Source organism: Lagopus muta, chromosome 3 (genome assembly GCF_023343835.1).
Source record: "Lagopus muta isolate bLagMut1 chromosome 3, bLagMut1 primary, whole genome shotgun sequence".
Classification (NCBI taxonomy): domain Eukaryota; kingdom Metazoa; phylum Chordata; class Aves; order Galliformes; family Phasianidae; genus Lagopus; species Lagopus muta.
The window spans coordinates 5,484,121-5,500,817 of NC_064435.1; the positions used below are offsets into that span (position 1 = coordinate 5,484,121).

General features: G+C 39.4%; 1 protein-coding gene across 3 annotated transcripts in view; it reads left to right on the forward strand.

The window, feature by feature from the left end:
* The window catches only part of COL22A1 (collagen type XXII alpha 1 chain), a 226,658-nt gene that overhangs the window by 7,904 nt on the left and 202,057 nt on the right, over window positions 1–16,697 (forward strand). The window lies entirely within an intron of this gene.

The window sequence follows — 16,697 nt, forward strand, 5'->3', positions numbered from 1 at the left end:
TGTGGCTGTTGACCAACAAGCAGTAGCATCTCAATGAATTAACACTGCATAAGAGCTTTGTATAGATTAATACTATCAGAGCAGTTTAGGGGAGCGGGAGGGTCTGGATAAGTTGCAACCAGGGTTATGTGGCAATTATATCCCAGATTTAGGATCCTTCATGAGATGCATGTTGTGTTTGTAATGCCAGTGAGCTAAGTGCTTGGTCAAGTGCAGATGGTATAGGAAGTTTTAGGCTGTTGTGACATTTCTGTGTGAAGCAGACACTTGTGTGAATGATCTTTTTGCTTATTGTTATAAATGGGTTAATGTTCACTATTTTTCATTTCCCATTGAGAAATGATTTTTTTCCGTTGTCAGTCCTACTCCATCTGCAAATATTGGCTGTTATCTACGAAATCCCTTAATGAAAAGACAGTGTTATGAATGCTCTTGACCCATGCTTAGGTGATGGGATCCATGCTACTGTGGCTTTTCTGCTTCATTACCAGCTTTTCTTGTTTGCCTAACTTGTTCTAGCTTGCTTGTCTGATCAGATAAGTGCTAATCCACTCTCTGTTCCTTTACATGATGCTGTATAGGAAAGTTTCTCTCCTTAAACACTCTGCATAAGAATGGGAAGGGTGAGAAGGTTATTAATCCTCTTTGAGTCTTCTATAGCTGTGTACTCATAGGATTTGTGAAATCCTATCTATTGGATTGTAAACTCATTAAGCACAGGGATCATGTCTGGTAAATAGGACTCCTTTTTCTCCTGTCCCAGCACAGACAATGTGGCAGAAGGAGGCTTTCCTTCTGGTGCAAGACTTGCTCTGCTGAACTACACTTAATTCTCCGTAATGTCACAGTAACCTTAGGCAAAACAAATCCTTCGGTGTCCAAGTTCCCCATGTAGAAAAAAGTGGCATTTTACAGACTAGCTAACATGTAAAGAGATCGATCATAACCCTTTTTCATCTCTTCAGGATCTGCTCCTATTTCAGTTCAGAGCAGAGACTTGCTGGGGGATGTATGCTAATGGAAGACTTGAGGCATGGCAACATCTGGAAGATCAGATCAGGGAACATTTATTTGAAGCCTTTAAAATGCTCAGGAGAGAGAAACATGGAGAAATTTGGATGGGAAAATCATATGTAATTCTTTAGGGTAGAGACTGACTTTGAACTGTTCCCCTGCCAAAATCCCTTAAGGTGCACTGAGAAGGAATGTCACATAAACAAGATCTGGGGTGAAGATACACAATTTTGCTTCAGAAGACTTAGGCAGGTTATGAGAGGATTTCTGAATGATCTTCTCCTACCTACCCTTATTTTTCCCACCATCTGCTTATGTTGTTTATTCATCAGCTAACTCCCCTTCCTCTAGCTCTCTAACTTCTTATACTGCTTGGGAGCAGACAGTGCAAAGTGCATTACCTAGAGCCCTCAGCAATATGAAGTGTGAGACTGCTAAGTTTTACATTGGGTCTTACAACCTGGTAAAGTGGTAGAGTCACCGTCCCTGGAGGTGTTCATGAAGTGTGTAGATGTGGCACAGAGGGACATGGTATAGTTGACATGGTGGTGATGGTTGACAGTTGGGCTAGATGATCTTGTCCAACCTTAGTTATTATATGTTTCTATGATTTCCTGATGTTTTACTGAGATTTAGAAGGAGTCAAATATCACCAACTTGTGGTTCTGGAATCACTGCTGTTTAAAGTGTGTTGCCTGCTGCCAAGAGCAGTTTTCTTTTTGTGCATCTGAAAGGCAACTGGGCTTGTTTTGTCCTTTTATAGGAAGATCAGGTGCACATTGAAGCAGACCAGTTGTTTGATTCTAGGAGTTACTCAGTCTTGTGTTTTACTGGAGATGAGCCCTTTTGATCCTCAAGTCCTCAAATTTATCACAAAAGAAAAGCTTGTGGTTGTCTTGAGGAAGTCAAAATAAATAACAAAAATATTCTATGCATGTCAGTCTCTGAGTTATGAAATCACTCTGATATGTCACACAAAAGCTGAAAAGAATGGAGTTAGAAGTTCTAGATACTGGAGGAAAATTTTCAAAAAGTTGTGTTGCTATTTTATAGGAGAAATAGGGCTCCCATCTCTTATTAAATAAATGAAATACCCAACATGTGAAGAAGAAGAAACACTTAAATTTTTCTCAAATTGTTCTACTGAAGTGAAAGCTTTAAGATGCATTTGAAAATACAAGCTGTTTCCTTTGGTCACTGTGTATAAAAATAATAGCGTGCATCCCCTTTTCAGCACCTGCTTATGTGCCATTGATTTTAATATCCCTGATGTGCTCATGAGAAAAGCTGGTGATGAAAATGAGTAGATTTGGAAGATTGCAGGAGAAGTCTGGATGGATGGGGACTTAGGGATTACTTTATATCCAGCTCCATGCCTGAAGAACAGAAGTAAACTTTCCTGGAGTGTTTCCTTGTATCCTCTGAATTCAGAGAGATACCTCTAACTTTTTGCTCATCAGTGCTTTCTCAGACGGTAAGAAGTGGTTCTTGGAATATAGTTTAAACTCATGGCTGAATGGAAAATATAGGTAGGAAAATTAATGCAATCTTGCCTTTAGGTTTAATGCTTTCTGGGAATAAATCCATGAAGTCTAGGAAGGGCTCTGTCACTAGCAACAGTTTCCTGTGATTTAATGTTTCAGCAGTGTATTTAGTGTCGTATGGACTTAAGTGGAAAATGAATCCCAATTTATTGTGGCTTCTGCTCTGGTTTCTTTATTTAGGGGTAGATTCTGTCATCCTGATAAGTAAATTATGGAGAATTTTAATCTGCTAAGAGGTATGCTGAGATACCAGTGGGACTGTCTGAACATCGATCTTTTTTGCAAGCTGTGTTGCTAAATCAGCAGGGCTGGCGAGTACACTGTAGTCATTTCTGAATCACATAATTCAGGGTGTGGTATTTAAAAAAGAAAAAGAAAAAGAAAAATTGTCTTACTTGGCTTCTGTTTATGTGAAAAGTTTTGTAGGATCAGTTGAACTAACGAAAATACTGAATTGTTAGAATGTTTTCAGTAATTGTCAAAATTCCGCTGTTCAGCAATCTGAATTAAATGAGTGTCTGCAAATCTTGGTGTTTCCCATTAATTATGAGGAAATGGTGTTACCCACACAGTAATCATGGGAAGCATTGAAGTGAGGACAGCCCTTCGCTGTTGTTCTTTTTCTGTTTTTGTGGTGATGGTGAGGCTACTTTGATCCCTGGGAGGGTACTGTCAGTGCTGAGCTCTGCCCACATCCTGCCTGTCCCTGCCTGTTTACTTGCAGGGTTCCAGACTGCGAGAAAGGCATTCCTTTGTCACAAGGCAGAGATCAGAAACAAGGTAGGTCTTATACGTAGTAGACAAAATACTTGTCCCTCCTCTCATTCTACTCCCATGTTGAGAAATGAGAGAACATAGTACGGTCCTAATTGAAATCTTTGCTTTTCCCCTATAAATATTCCCTTTGCTGTGAGACACACATTGTGCAAAGGCAGTTGTAGTTGAAGAGCAGTTTCCCATCAAGTAGAAGAGTCATTTCTGAGTAACTGCTGAATGGGCTTAAATGCTTTGGTAATATAATTTAGGAGCTTATCCCCTGAAGAAAGGTGGCTAAGGTTCAGCACTGAGGGCGGTGAAGCTTTATTTGTGCTTCATACTTGTGGAATTCCACTGAGGTTGGTTTTTTATTTTCATTATTATTATTTGCTAGCATTTTTGGTGTTTCCTTTGATTTACACTAATACATAGAGTTGCAGCTGCCCATCAGGAGGGATTTAGAGTGAGATACCAAAGATTTGCTGTTAAAAAAACATAATTGATTCCTGCCACTTGGAATCTGATGAAACTGAAGTGTGTTGAGCATAGATACGTAGTCTGCACTTCCATGATCTTTCCAAAAACTCATGTTCCTTTGAAGTCATGTCACTGTCTTGACTTTCCTGTTCTTGAATTGTTGCCAGTGAAACTGAGTCTTCCTGGTGTAATTCATAGGCTGGAATCATAAAGCTGACACTCTTGTACGCTGGTATGCACTGGGAAAGAAATCTTTTTTGCCTCCAGGATGTTATTAGGAACAAGATGACAACTTATGAATATTTTCCAGGTGTCATAACGCTTTTGTGCACTGGAATGTTGAATAACGTTGGTGATAGCAATGTAGTTACTTGTGACAGAAGAGCTAGTGTTTCTGTTGCATTCAGTTGCAGCTAGCTTTCCTAGAATCATAGAATAACTCAGGATGGAAAAGACCTTAAAGAAAAATGAGTTAAACCACAACCTAACCATACTACCCTAACTCTAACAACCCTCTGCTAAGTCATGTCCCTGAGCACCACATCCAAATGGTTTTTAAACACCTCCAGGGATGGTGACTCAACCACCTCCCTGGGGAGCCTATTCCAGTGCTTAACAACCCTTACTGTAAAGAAGTGTTTCCTGATATCCAACCTAAACTTACCCTGGAGCAACTTGAGGCCATTTCCCCTCAAACTGTCACCTATGACCAGTGAGAAGAGACCAACCCTGCTCTTGCTGTAAACACCTTTCAGGTACTGGAAGAGAGCAATACAAAATCTTAATTGAGGCTCATATTCTAGCTTCTAACATTGGTCTTTGATTTTGATGCTTACAGGGTCTCCAAGTGAAAAGCACATAAAAGAAGGGGAAGCACTGGTCTAGTAGGTATTTGGTGACATCAGCGTGGTTATAACCGAATGCTTTATGAAAGCAATGGACTAAATTTTATAAGAAAATGTACCGAAACAAAGCTTTTGCATGAAATCTGATAGTAAGCTATGAAGGATGTTGTGTTGTTGGTTGTTTTTTTGTTTTGTTTTGTTCCGGTATGTGTCATATTTTATGGTGGACTCTTCATAATTAGCTAAGCCAGAGGCAACCTAGATGAGCTGCTGCAAGTGGGTAAATGCCAAATTGATATCACTCTATGGAAAGGGAATAAGGTGTCCAATGTCAGTGAAGAAACTTCGGAGTACACACTCCCAAGTGGATGTACCTTGCAATTTTGTCTGCCAAATATTTTTCCACATGTGTCAGAAGTAGTAAGTTGGTGTCAGGTATGAAGAACTGTACTATGCATTTGATCTTTTCTATGTTTCTCATACCTTAGAAGGAAGTAAAATTCTCTCTGTTCAAAAAGGATAGCAAATGCGAAGTGCTGGGGTACTTCTCTCCAACTGACTTGGGACACAGAGCTGGTGTTCATACAGTTGGGAGCATGAGAGATGAGTTAATCCTACATCAGTCTTCTGGTCAGATGGTTTTTTCAAAGAACAAGAGAAACCCAGCACTCTCTTCTGGTCATACATTGCTACTTGAAAAGAAAAAAGAAATCCCTTTCAACAGATAAATGTCAAACATGACCATTGCACGGTATGATGCCAGTCATATAAAGAAGATCATGATGTGGAAAGCTTATGTAAGGCAAGCTGAGTATAATGGCTTTCCAAAGTTTTCATATCCCAAGTAGTGTTGAAGATTTTTCACTTCACTGAACTTGGTAGTGTAAGTAAAAATAAAGCAGAATTCTGACACAGCAAATATTTCTCAAAATCTAACTATTTAGCCATCTTGAACAAAGGTTATTTCTTTTCCCATCCCCTTCAGAGCATTTTGGGATTTTTTATATCAGTTGTTGCTTTAGCGTAAAACTCTTCGGATGTTAGACTTGCCTGAGAGATGTAAGTCTTTGAGCTGGCATGTTGTTTCACTGCAAACGAAAGCCACAGTCCAACAATTTAGATTTAAGCACATTGAATTTTGGAGAGAAAATTCCTTCCCAGAATTTGGGAGTCGCCCCAGCAACTCGCATGCCATGCATGCCAAGTGGATGAGGAAGGGTAGAAGCTGAATTGAGAGGATTGCATTGGGAGACCTGAAAGTTAAATACCTTAACAATAGCCGAAACATGAACTTTCTTAGATAGCTTTAAAAAATGTTTCCTAATAAAAAATACGGTGAATGCAGTTGCTATAGCTACATGGGGGGCTTTGATGGAGAACTTTTTGAGATGCTTACTGTTTAGTTGTAGACAAATGCATAGTTCTTCTCACTCTGAGGATTCAGCATCACCTTGTGTTTGGTTTCTCTCCTATAGAATTTAAGCTGCCACTAGCAAGCAGCCACAGTGTCTAGAGTTTCTGGATGGCATATAATAAGTGATGTGCTATGATCCTGTGAATTTATTTATTTTTTCTTTTATTGCACAAATGAAACACTGATGTTTAATTTCTTATTTGCTTCTTACTTGGGGCTCTTTTTGGGTTAGGGAATGACTTGGCATTGTGGAGTTTCATGTTTGCCTTTATAGCAAAAATTTTGTTTTTTTTAATGTATTACTTGAACGTAACAACTCACTCTGGACCCCAAAAACAAGGAAGAGTTTTAGTTTAAAGTATGACCATTTGAGGATGCTAAAAAGAGAAAATTAATAAATTCATTCTAGAGTTTCAGTATGTTGGACGATGGTATCTGAACAACTGTCTAGTTGTGGTGCAGGACTCACTTTTGTCTCATAAATCAAGACTGAAGGCTTTCTAGAGCAGTTAATAGAGCAGCCAATGTACTGCATCTTTTGTACAAGATGTAGATAACATACTGGTTTTTAAGTACATTTTTGGACTTATGTTTTGCAGGAGGTCAGACTGCACATAATTCTCCCTCATCTGTAATAAACTCTAAATAAAAATTTTTCTTTGAATACATCAACATGACTATCACAATCTTTCATTCATTAAATTTGGCCTTCTGCATACCCATGGAACGCAGGAGCTGTAACTCCTTTTTTTATCCAGTAAGAAGCAGACTGTCAGCCATACTAACACATAAACAAAAGAGCAAAACAAGCACAATCTCACAATATTTTTTCATCTTTTTAAATAATTGAAATAAGAAGATATTCTCAAAATACTTGAAAAGAGGAAACATCTTTATTAAAACTGTTACTCTTCAGAAAACTACCACACTGGAAATTTTGCTTATCTGTATATGGGGTGAATTCATGTGCATCTCTTCCTATCACTATGGTACATTTGTACTTTTGCACATTCCTCTGTGTGAGAAGAGCAAAGGAAAATGCTTGCTACTTGGTGGGGAAAGAGATCCAGTAACAAAAAAAATCCTGTAAAAGGTCAAGGAACTTTGCTTTATTTTTTACCTTTGTTTTTTGGTGGTCTGCCCTCAGGTAACCTCAATTTTGTCCTTCTACTCAAACCTGCCTTTTTAACACAGTTTTATCATTTTGGAAGAGATACTTCGGAACTGAGATGTGCTTCTTCAGTTCCCCATTAGACAGACTTTCTACTTCAACAGTTTACACCCTCTGCATCTGAACTTGCTAAAATTTCCTATTATTGGTATTCATGTGTTTGTAGTTGATGCTTTTGGCTGGCTTTCTTATGTCACCTTGACCAGACAGACATCTGTTGAAATAACAGCACCTAAATCTTTACTGTTTGTCTAGCTGCCTTTATTGCCTTTGGGAAAAATAAGCACTTCTTGTACGTAGTTCATTTATTTTACTCATCCTCTTTAAGAAGATGTAAAATCAATCTGGCTATGGATTTTTTGGTTTCTTGTGAACTAGAAGGGGAACTCATCCTTAGTAGCTGAAGTATGAAAACACATACAGTGTTAGGCATCTACAGTCTGAATTTTGATTAGATAAATTGGATACAGTGAGACTTGAGGTGATTATTCCAGTCAGTGTCAGAATTATTGACCTGACCCTGTGCTAGCTCTTGCCTGAAGCACAGAAAGGCAGACTGAGCTGTTGTGCAAGACTGGAAGGTATTGGCCTTTCTTGTAAACCAGTTAAGTGATAATTCTTCAGCGTCCATCATTCCCTGGTGGGAGAGCTGTGTGTGGGCTGTAGAACACAAATTTTTGTCTCTTTTCCTTTCTGTGGGAGTGGCAGTGATGGTGACGGCCCTTCATGGAAGAAAATGAGAGTAATGCATGGTCTGGCTAAAGTTCTTTTCTGTTTCATTGACAGCTTCTGAATCTTAATTTGCTAATTTTTTTTGTCTCCATCAGTACTTGCCTGTTGTTCTTATTCACAGCCTTGGAAACATGAAAGCCAAGAAAGGGAGCAAACATGAAGCTTTGCTGTAGCTCTTCCGGCAGGATCCTGTCAGGATTCATGGACAGTAGCTTTTTTCCTATTGCATTCGGAAACTTGGGGAGGGAGGACTGAAGTGTGTCTTATCTCAATCTCAGACTTATGATCCTTGTAATTCTGCTTTTACTTGATTCTTGTATTGCCTATTTGTCCTCTGTTAATGATGGCCACAGTGCTGGACAGAAATTCCTGAAATGTCAAGGATATGCTGTTCAACTTGCCTTGACTCAAAGTTGATGCTATCTTAACGCTATGCCTCTTATTTCTCTTAATTTAAAGAAGTGTACTGTGATGGTGAAGACAACTACGTTTCAGACCAATATGGTCAGAGAAGTTGTGTCTTTCATTCCTAGCCCCAGCACCTTACATGGCTGAGAGAAGTATTTGAGATTAGAGCCAGAACATTCTTGGGGAACATTTAGGCAGCCTTCAATTCTCCATAAAACCTCCTACTTCTTCAGACACCTAAACTGATTTCATGTTACCTTCCTGCTCTGCTCCGCACTGGTACAGCCTCACCTTTAGCACAGATTTGCAGATTCGGGTGCAACAGTATGAGAAGAACATAAAACTATTAGAGAGCAAGCAAGGAAATGAAAATGGTGAAGGGTCTAGAGGGCAAGATGGATGAGGAGCAGCTGAAGTCACTCAGTTTGAACAGTAGAGCAGAGGAGGCTGAGGGGAGGCCTCATGGCAGCCTACAGAGAATGGTGGGCATGGAACAGGCTCCCCAGCAGTGGTCACGGCCCCAAATTGCTGGAGTTCAAGGAGCACTTGGACAACGCTCTCAGATGTAGAGTCTGTTTCTGGGTGCTCCTGTGTGAAGCTAGGAGTTGGTCTCGATCCTTGTAGGCTCCTTCCAATTGAGATATTCTATGATTCTGTGATTAAGTTTGAGTTCTGTTGTTGGACTTCACCAGAGCTGAGTGCCTTGAGGGATTTTAGCTACACATTATGAGAAATAAACAGTAGCAATCCTAAGTGGGTTCCAGTCCTGTTTTGTGTTTCAGGCTAGTATCCCAAGTGCTTTGCTACCATGAAAATTATCTGTGAATTGCTTTCTACCCCTAGGCCCCTCTGCAACAGGGAAGCAAAGAATGACCTTCTCTAAAATTTGTAGAGGGAGAGAGTTATAAAGTCATTGAATCATAGAATCATAGAATAATTTGAATCAAAAGGGACTTTTAAAGGTCTTCTAGTTCAATCTCCTACACTGAACAGGAACGTCTACAGATAGATCAGGTTGCTTAGAGTCCCCTCCAGCCTAACCACGAATGTTTCCAGGGATGAATCATCTACCACATTTCTGGGCAACCTGTTATAGTGCTTCACTACCCTTAATGTAAAAAAAATAATCCCTATATCCATTAAGATTATGTCCAGCATTGCGTGCAAGCTGCAATCTTTGTCTCTTCAGCTGCACTTCTCCTTTCTTGTGTTTTAATAGAGAGGTGACAATGCATGTCCTCAAAGAGCATGGAGTTACTCAGACGGATGGATTTCTGGTAGTGGATCCTTCAAAGGGAATAAGGCATTGCAAATGTCGAGTGAAGAGTGAAAGCATCAGGGGAAAATATGAGATTGCAACCCTGCTATCTGCACCTTCCCATGTAGTGACAGGTGTCTCCTGGTGTTATTGCCCCTTGTCACTGATCTTTCACTTTTGCTAGGGTGTTTGTGTCTTCAGGAGAGTCTGAGTTCCATTTAAAAGGCCAAGATCGTGAAAACTGCATAATGAAAAGACTGTAGTACAATATCTCTTAGTCAAATGTAGCCATTATTTTTTGCACAAACTTTCAGGAAATTAGATGGCTATTAAATTGTCGGAACAAGTGGAGGAGGGATTCATCCACATAGTATGAGTAGGAGGCAAATGTATTCTTGTATTTGGGAAATTTTCTGTCATGTGGACATTTCAGCAGAAGCATTGGGGAATTGGTGGGTGAGAGTGTGGTATACTACAAATTAGTGTAGCTCTTTTATTAACCCAAGGAGTGTGAAACAGTTGACATCAGCTCATTTCTGAAGCTTTTACGGATTCTAGTAATCTTTATCCATGCCGTTAACATAATGCATAGGGCAAGAAGTAAGAAGCATTCTTCATTGGCCTCAGTAGGATTTCTGGGAGATACATTCATCATGCTCCTCCCTGTTAGAATATATGTTGCTTATTTTCCAGATTTAGGCTATTACCACCATCCCAGTTCCTGGCTCCAGCTCTGTTAGCTGACTATATAAAGCCATGACATATGGGTCTTTTTACTAACATAATCCTGTACTGTGCTAAAAAAAAAAATATTAGATTTCACTTCAGGAGTTGGAAGAACTTCCATGAGGATATAAAAAGCAGGAAATGGGCCCCTCTATGAGTAGAGCACTCCTCATATTGAATAGCCTCAAGGAGCTCAGTGTTAAAGGCTTCTTCCTAGTAGTTAATATGGGCTGGAACCTCTCTGTCTGCGCTTGAGAGGAAATGGGATTTGTGGGTCTTTGCCCATGTAGGTTACAGGGCTTAGGACAAAGGACTGGAGTTCTGTGACCCTGTAAAAAAATCATTGTGCTCCACATATATGGCAGTGAGGTTGTACTGGGGACAAGCTCAGGATTTTGAAAAAAGCATTTTTACAGTTTGAAATATTTGCTTCCTCTGTGGGCATCAGTTTGGTCTTTGCCTTGCTTACGTCAGTTCTCTTTAAGTTGGATATCCATTACACCAATGACTGTAAAATTAGATATCTGAATTGGGCTTCTCATGAGGATTACAGTGTTATCTGTAATCCTGATTTGCTGGCACTCTGAATTACATGCAGATGTCAGACTTCCAATTGTAGGGTGTGTGTGTACTGCAAACCCTGACCAAGTGGCAGCACAAGACACATTTCATGTGTTAAGTTAATAAAATATAGGTGAGGAAATATGGAGAAGGCTTTCTAACAGCCAGGGTGCCATGGAGTCATAATTGGGATGGATGAGCTCCCTTATTGAGTGACCTAGTTTGGACTACTGGTTCAATTGTGTGAGTGCAGCTTGTTTGTAGGAGAAATAACAAGGTAAATTTGGAAATGGTGATATGGATTTGGAGGTACCTAGGCACAGGCTTCAGGATTTCAGAGATTATGTCACAGAAACTTTTTGTGTCAGGTTAGTTTTTGGTTTTCTAAGCCAGTCAATAGAAAGACTCCTAACGTTGATATGCAAAGGTGTAATTCAGATTTGGAGTTACTGTCTCTGAACAAATCACTATAAAGTTATACATGGAGTAATTGCACCAAGGCTTTAGCCTGCAGATACTGCATAGCTGCAGCAGGCAAAAATACATTGCAAAGTGCTCACCTAGTACTTATGGCATTTTAGAATAGCAGCAATTTGGCAGGCAACCAGTAATAGCTTGTTTTAAATAGTCTGTGGTAGGTGCTTTTACAAAGGAATCAGTTTGAAGGATGCATGATCTAAGCATAGGTTAAGGAGTCAGAAACCGTTGAATTCCAGTTGTGACCTTCTCTCAGGTTTCCCCAGAAGTGCATATGCAGTCTTATGGAGGTTAAAATAACATTTCTAAGTTTGCAAAGTGGAACATGTAGAAATTAGAAAATGCTCATGCCGAGTTAATCCAGTCCCTTTTGGAGTATGCTATATGACTCTTTTAGACACTTTCTTACCCTTCTCTGTGTATTTTTTCCCATTCAATTTCTGTCTTGTTGAGTCTCCCGGACAGGCACTGATCACATACCAAGTAATTATTTATTAAATTTCTCCTCCTTATTGTTTTATATAGAATTTATTTGTTGTACAATCAAACTCCTTTCCAAATGCATTGATATTAATCATTCACCGGGACCTGTAGTTCCAGCACCAAGTACTTCAGAGGAGTAAGAGTTCAGCTGAGGCAAACAAATTGAGGAGTTTGAGTGCTCTACTGATGTTTCCTCAGCACTCCATTTAATCTGCCATCAAAATGACAGATCTCTTTGGCTAGCAGTCGTAGTAATCATCTCTATACGACTGATACGTTTTTTGGGGATCAGTGTAGAAGTTGCTCTTGAGATGTGATAGTGAAAAAGGAGGGAAGAAACTCTTCAGTTCCTGCAGCATTGGCAATACTTAAAGACTGGGGATCTGTTGGCTCTCAGGGTATGTGGATGTCCCCATCCAACAAGCTGCAGAGATGCGGACAGTCTCCTCTCTGGTTTCAGCAGACTTTTATCAGTTTCAGTTGTTGTTAAACACAGCTGGTAGGGACAGGCTTTAGTGGGCCTCGTGATGATGGGTTGCCCGTTGGACTAGATGATCTTAATGGTCTTTTCCAACTTTAACGATTCTGTGATTCTATCAACAAAGTACCTCAGGAGCAATGCTGGTGTTAGCAGAAGGTTTTCTGCTTTGTTCATATAGGTTTTGAAATAATGCTTGCTGAAATCAGTGGCCCTTTTTTCATTAACTGCAGTTGGCTTTGGATCAGGACTGAGAAGGTTCACATCTACCAGAAATGCCGCTGGATGATTTCTTTAAAAAGCATTGAACTAAGATATATGATGGCATGGGCAGATCGAGGGAGAGAAAGTCCATTTCTCTTTTATATCGTCTCCTTCCTGCTCATATCAGCAATAATTTAGATAATTAAATTGCTTAGTTCAGTAGTTGGAGCAGACATGATCAGCAAGCTGACTCTGCTAAGACATCAGATGCATCAGTGTTCTGTGTTTTTTTGTTTGGTTTTGTTTTTTTCCTTTTTGCGTGTATGTGTAAAGCTTTATAATTGGATACTGCCTTTTTCACCCTAGGCTAGCTGCTTCTTCAGAGGAGCATACTAAAGGCATTTGAAATCACACTCTGAATGCCAGCATGGTAAATTTATATGGCATACAGTGAAGGTTCAGTGGCAGCAGACAAATGGGTAAAATTAAGTAAAAAGTATTAGCAGTCCCCTTTGACTTTAACAGTAGGATGCACAGGTCAGTTTTGGGGTTTAGTAAGACATATCCTACAGCATAAGCTCAGATATGCTAAAGAGCACACCGAAGTCCAAAACTGGTTGTGCTTTTTACATTCAGACCTTAATCACTGTTCCTTACACCACCCCATAGGGTCTTTGAACTTTTGCTCTCATCAGGTAGGAGTGTTGTTAAATCACACTGCTGAAATTCTCATGTTAAGGCTGACATTATTTTGTGGGCTGGTTTTTTTTGTTTGTTTATTAATACAATTTTGTGACTGACTCACTCCTCTAAAGGATGAAAGAAATCACAGAAATTGACCTTTTTTTTTTTCCTATCTTTAATTCACGAGGGTTTTAGTACAGATGACATTTCTCAAACCAGGACAACAGTGGCTGGGTGGGCTGAGGGAGGGAATATCTGGTACTTGTGCTTAAATCACTCACTCTAGAAATACTGTTAAGTTTTCTGCTCTGCCACGTTCCTTACAAATGTCTCTTCTTTTCCCTTCATTTTTTCAGAATACCATTTCTAAGCACACGCTTTTGCTGCTTTCATACAATTTGCCCTCCTCATCCCTGAATTATGATGATGTGAAGGTATTATCTGAGAATCAGGCTCAAACAAATCCCTGTATGTCCCTTCAGCATCACACTCAGATAGGACAAAGACAGAGAGAGCAGGACAGAAAAATGCATCATATTATTCACAAAGGAAGAGGGGCTTTATTTTACAAATAAACTGATGTGAGGATATTCTTTCATTTTTATTCAATCAGGAAAAACGAACAGAACAAAAAAATTCGATCACAATAATATTCAGCTCAGCTGTTCATTTTGGTTCAGGATGTGTATGTGATGCTTTGGACAAGGGTTCTGCTTCCAGCCTCCTTAAGGATCAAGAAGACAAAACAGCATCTCTTAAAATGCAGTAGTGCAAGAGAAGCCTGACAGTGAGCAAAAAAGTAAAGTAATTTTGAGATGAGAATACTGAATTCTCCTTCATCATTTTTTCTTTTTTATATACTTATATATATTTTTAATTTTGCAAATATTTGCCAAAATGAGTTTATTTATTGTTCAAGAACAGACAGGCCTTACCACGGATGCTCACTGACCTAGAACTCTATACCACTCCTCCAAAAAAGCAGTAGCAAAGTTAAATGTTGTATAGAGCTTGTGTCCATCTTCTGCATATTGTTTGTTCAGCTGTGAGACTGTACAAATAGTTTGGTCCTATGCCTATATTTTAAGCATGAAGAGCTCACTTTAACATTTACCAGCCTTCTTTTCAGCCTGGATACCATTTCCACATCATTTTTGCATGCAGTCAGAATTATTCATTCCTTTATTTCCCATTAAACTATTAAAAATGGGACCTTGGGCTTGGAGTCTACCAACTCAGTCATAATAGGGTTTGTCATTTCTCTTTGCAGTATCACCTAATACATGTAAACATGTCACAAAGTAATCTGACAGTGAAGTCTGAAAAATAATCAGAAAAAAAAGAGGTGTTTTTAACGGATGCACACTGACTTATGCCACATTGTCTGTCCCACGAACTGTCCCATTCTGGGCACTTTTTGAACAGTTTCTCCTGAAATGGGACATAGATGTTGGTCAGCTTCTGGAATCACAGACTGGGCTCAGTCTCACAGTGGTGAACTGAAATGGAGGAGAAATACTGCACAGAACCTCTCATGAGAAATGCCTTTTCTCCAACCTTTCTTCTAACACCTCTGAAAACTGTTGATGTGGATGGGGCAATTTTATCTTCCTGAAACATCCATTCATAAATTGGTTTAAAGTTAAGAGACTTGGTTCAATTCTGCATGGTATAAAAATGGATAAAATAATGTATTTTGGCCTGAGTGCAATAATAACACTGAACCACAAATGTATATTAAAGCCACCACAGTTTATGATTCTAGATTTTAAGCAGATGTTCTGGTTTAATTTGCATTTCTCCTCCCCTATTTTTAGGCTAAATGACTGTTCTGAAATACTTTTCAGCATGCATAAGACAGCAATGAGCTACTGAAGTGTTTTAGCTAGAGTGGGGATGAGTGACTCCTTAAAAACACATTTCTCATGTCTGGTCATATATGTAGCCCTTCTGCCCCAGCAGAAGTGGATGAAGTGAAGCCTGCCCACCAAACTCCACATCTTTGCCTTTCAAGCTGGCATGCATCCATCCTGCTGCTGTTCTACTGAGTGACACCAGCTGGTGTGGTCTTTTCCATTTATTCTAGCCTTGTATGAGTTAGCAGCTGGCAAAGGCTGTTTTTAATAATGTATTTATAAAACTTTGCTGCCATGCAAGCCCAGACACAGAAATGACGTTTGAGCTCTCAGCGCTGAAAGTGCAGAATGCCCCATGGCAGATCTGGTTTCCCATCTCTCCCTAAATGCCAGAAACCAACATTTCCTAGGAAAAAAAACCTTGGGCTGCAGGCTCCCATAGCTATTTAAAGTTGCCTGCCCGATCCCTCCACAGGCGGCTGCCTGATCGGTATTTCTGTAATGTGTTTATTTAGAAGGAAATTCTAACTACTACTGTAGGGGAATGGTGATATTTTAATGCCCTTTTTACCTTGCAACCTTTTCTAGCAAGCTCTGTGAGAACCTTACTGTCTCACAGAGACACTGTCTGGTTGAGGTGTAAACTACAGCACCTGCCTGTGCTCTTTGGACTTAGGGATGGTGCTTAAATAAAGCACTTTGCTTTTTGGATCTTATCTAGCTTTTATATTCCACTTCTGGCAGATGCTTCCAACTTCTTATTTGTAGAGCACGCAGTGTATTCAGTACCTTATTTGTGTCTGCATATGATAAAGACCTTTGAAAATACAGGAGCCTGCATTTTGTACTGAGAATAAAGATTTATAGGTACAGGAGGATTTCCCTTTCATATTTCCTAAACCAGAATGATTTACAATTTATTTCTGAGAGACGTAGTAGAGATTGACCCATTTTTTGACTGATCAAGACTGTACGTGAACAAATGCTGACACCTCTATGCTTTTTGTTCGTGATTCCTCAGAACCGTATTGCTTTGCAGAGAAATTTCCTAGAATGCATAATCAGCCCTACAGCAATGATCTATAGTGTACTGTGTTCCCTTTATGCCTTCTTTACACATCAAGGGGAAGAAACTGATGTGCATGTTAAAAGAGAGAGAAAGCTGAAATTCTTTAAGAAAATGAACCAAGAAATCTGTACACTAAAGAGTGAAAAATGGAAGCAGAAGCTGAGAAAAACTTTTCCAAAATGATTCCTCAGGCATTAAGAGCTGCAAAGTGGAAACTATTTTCCCTTGCAAATGTGGAGTTTAGTACATTAAAGTGCAATGATTTCATGATTCTCATAGTAAAAATTAATTTTTAATAGTAAATAAATGATTAAACAGTAAGAAAGGATTTAGATTGGTGTTAGAAAATGTAGCTGTACTTGACATGGCTTGTTACAGCACTATCTGAATTCTGTGGCTTCAGACAAGGTATATTTGAGACAGTAACCTTATACTGAAGGTATTCCACTTGAGCTTTTACATTTCTTACCTAAATAGTTGAAAGATATATTTTGAACCTGCTGAGTTTATGACTATGGACATGGACAGCAGCAAGCACGT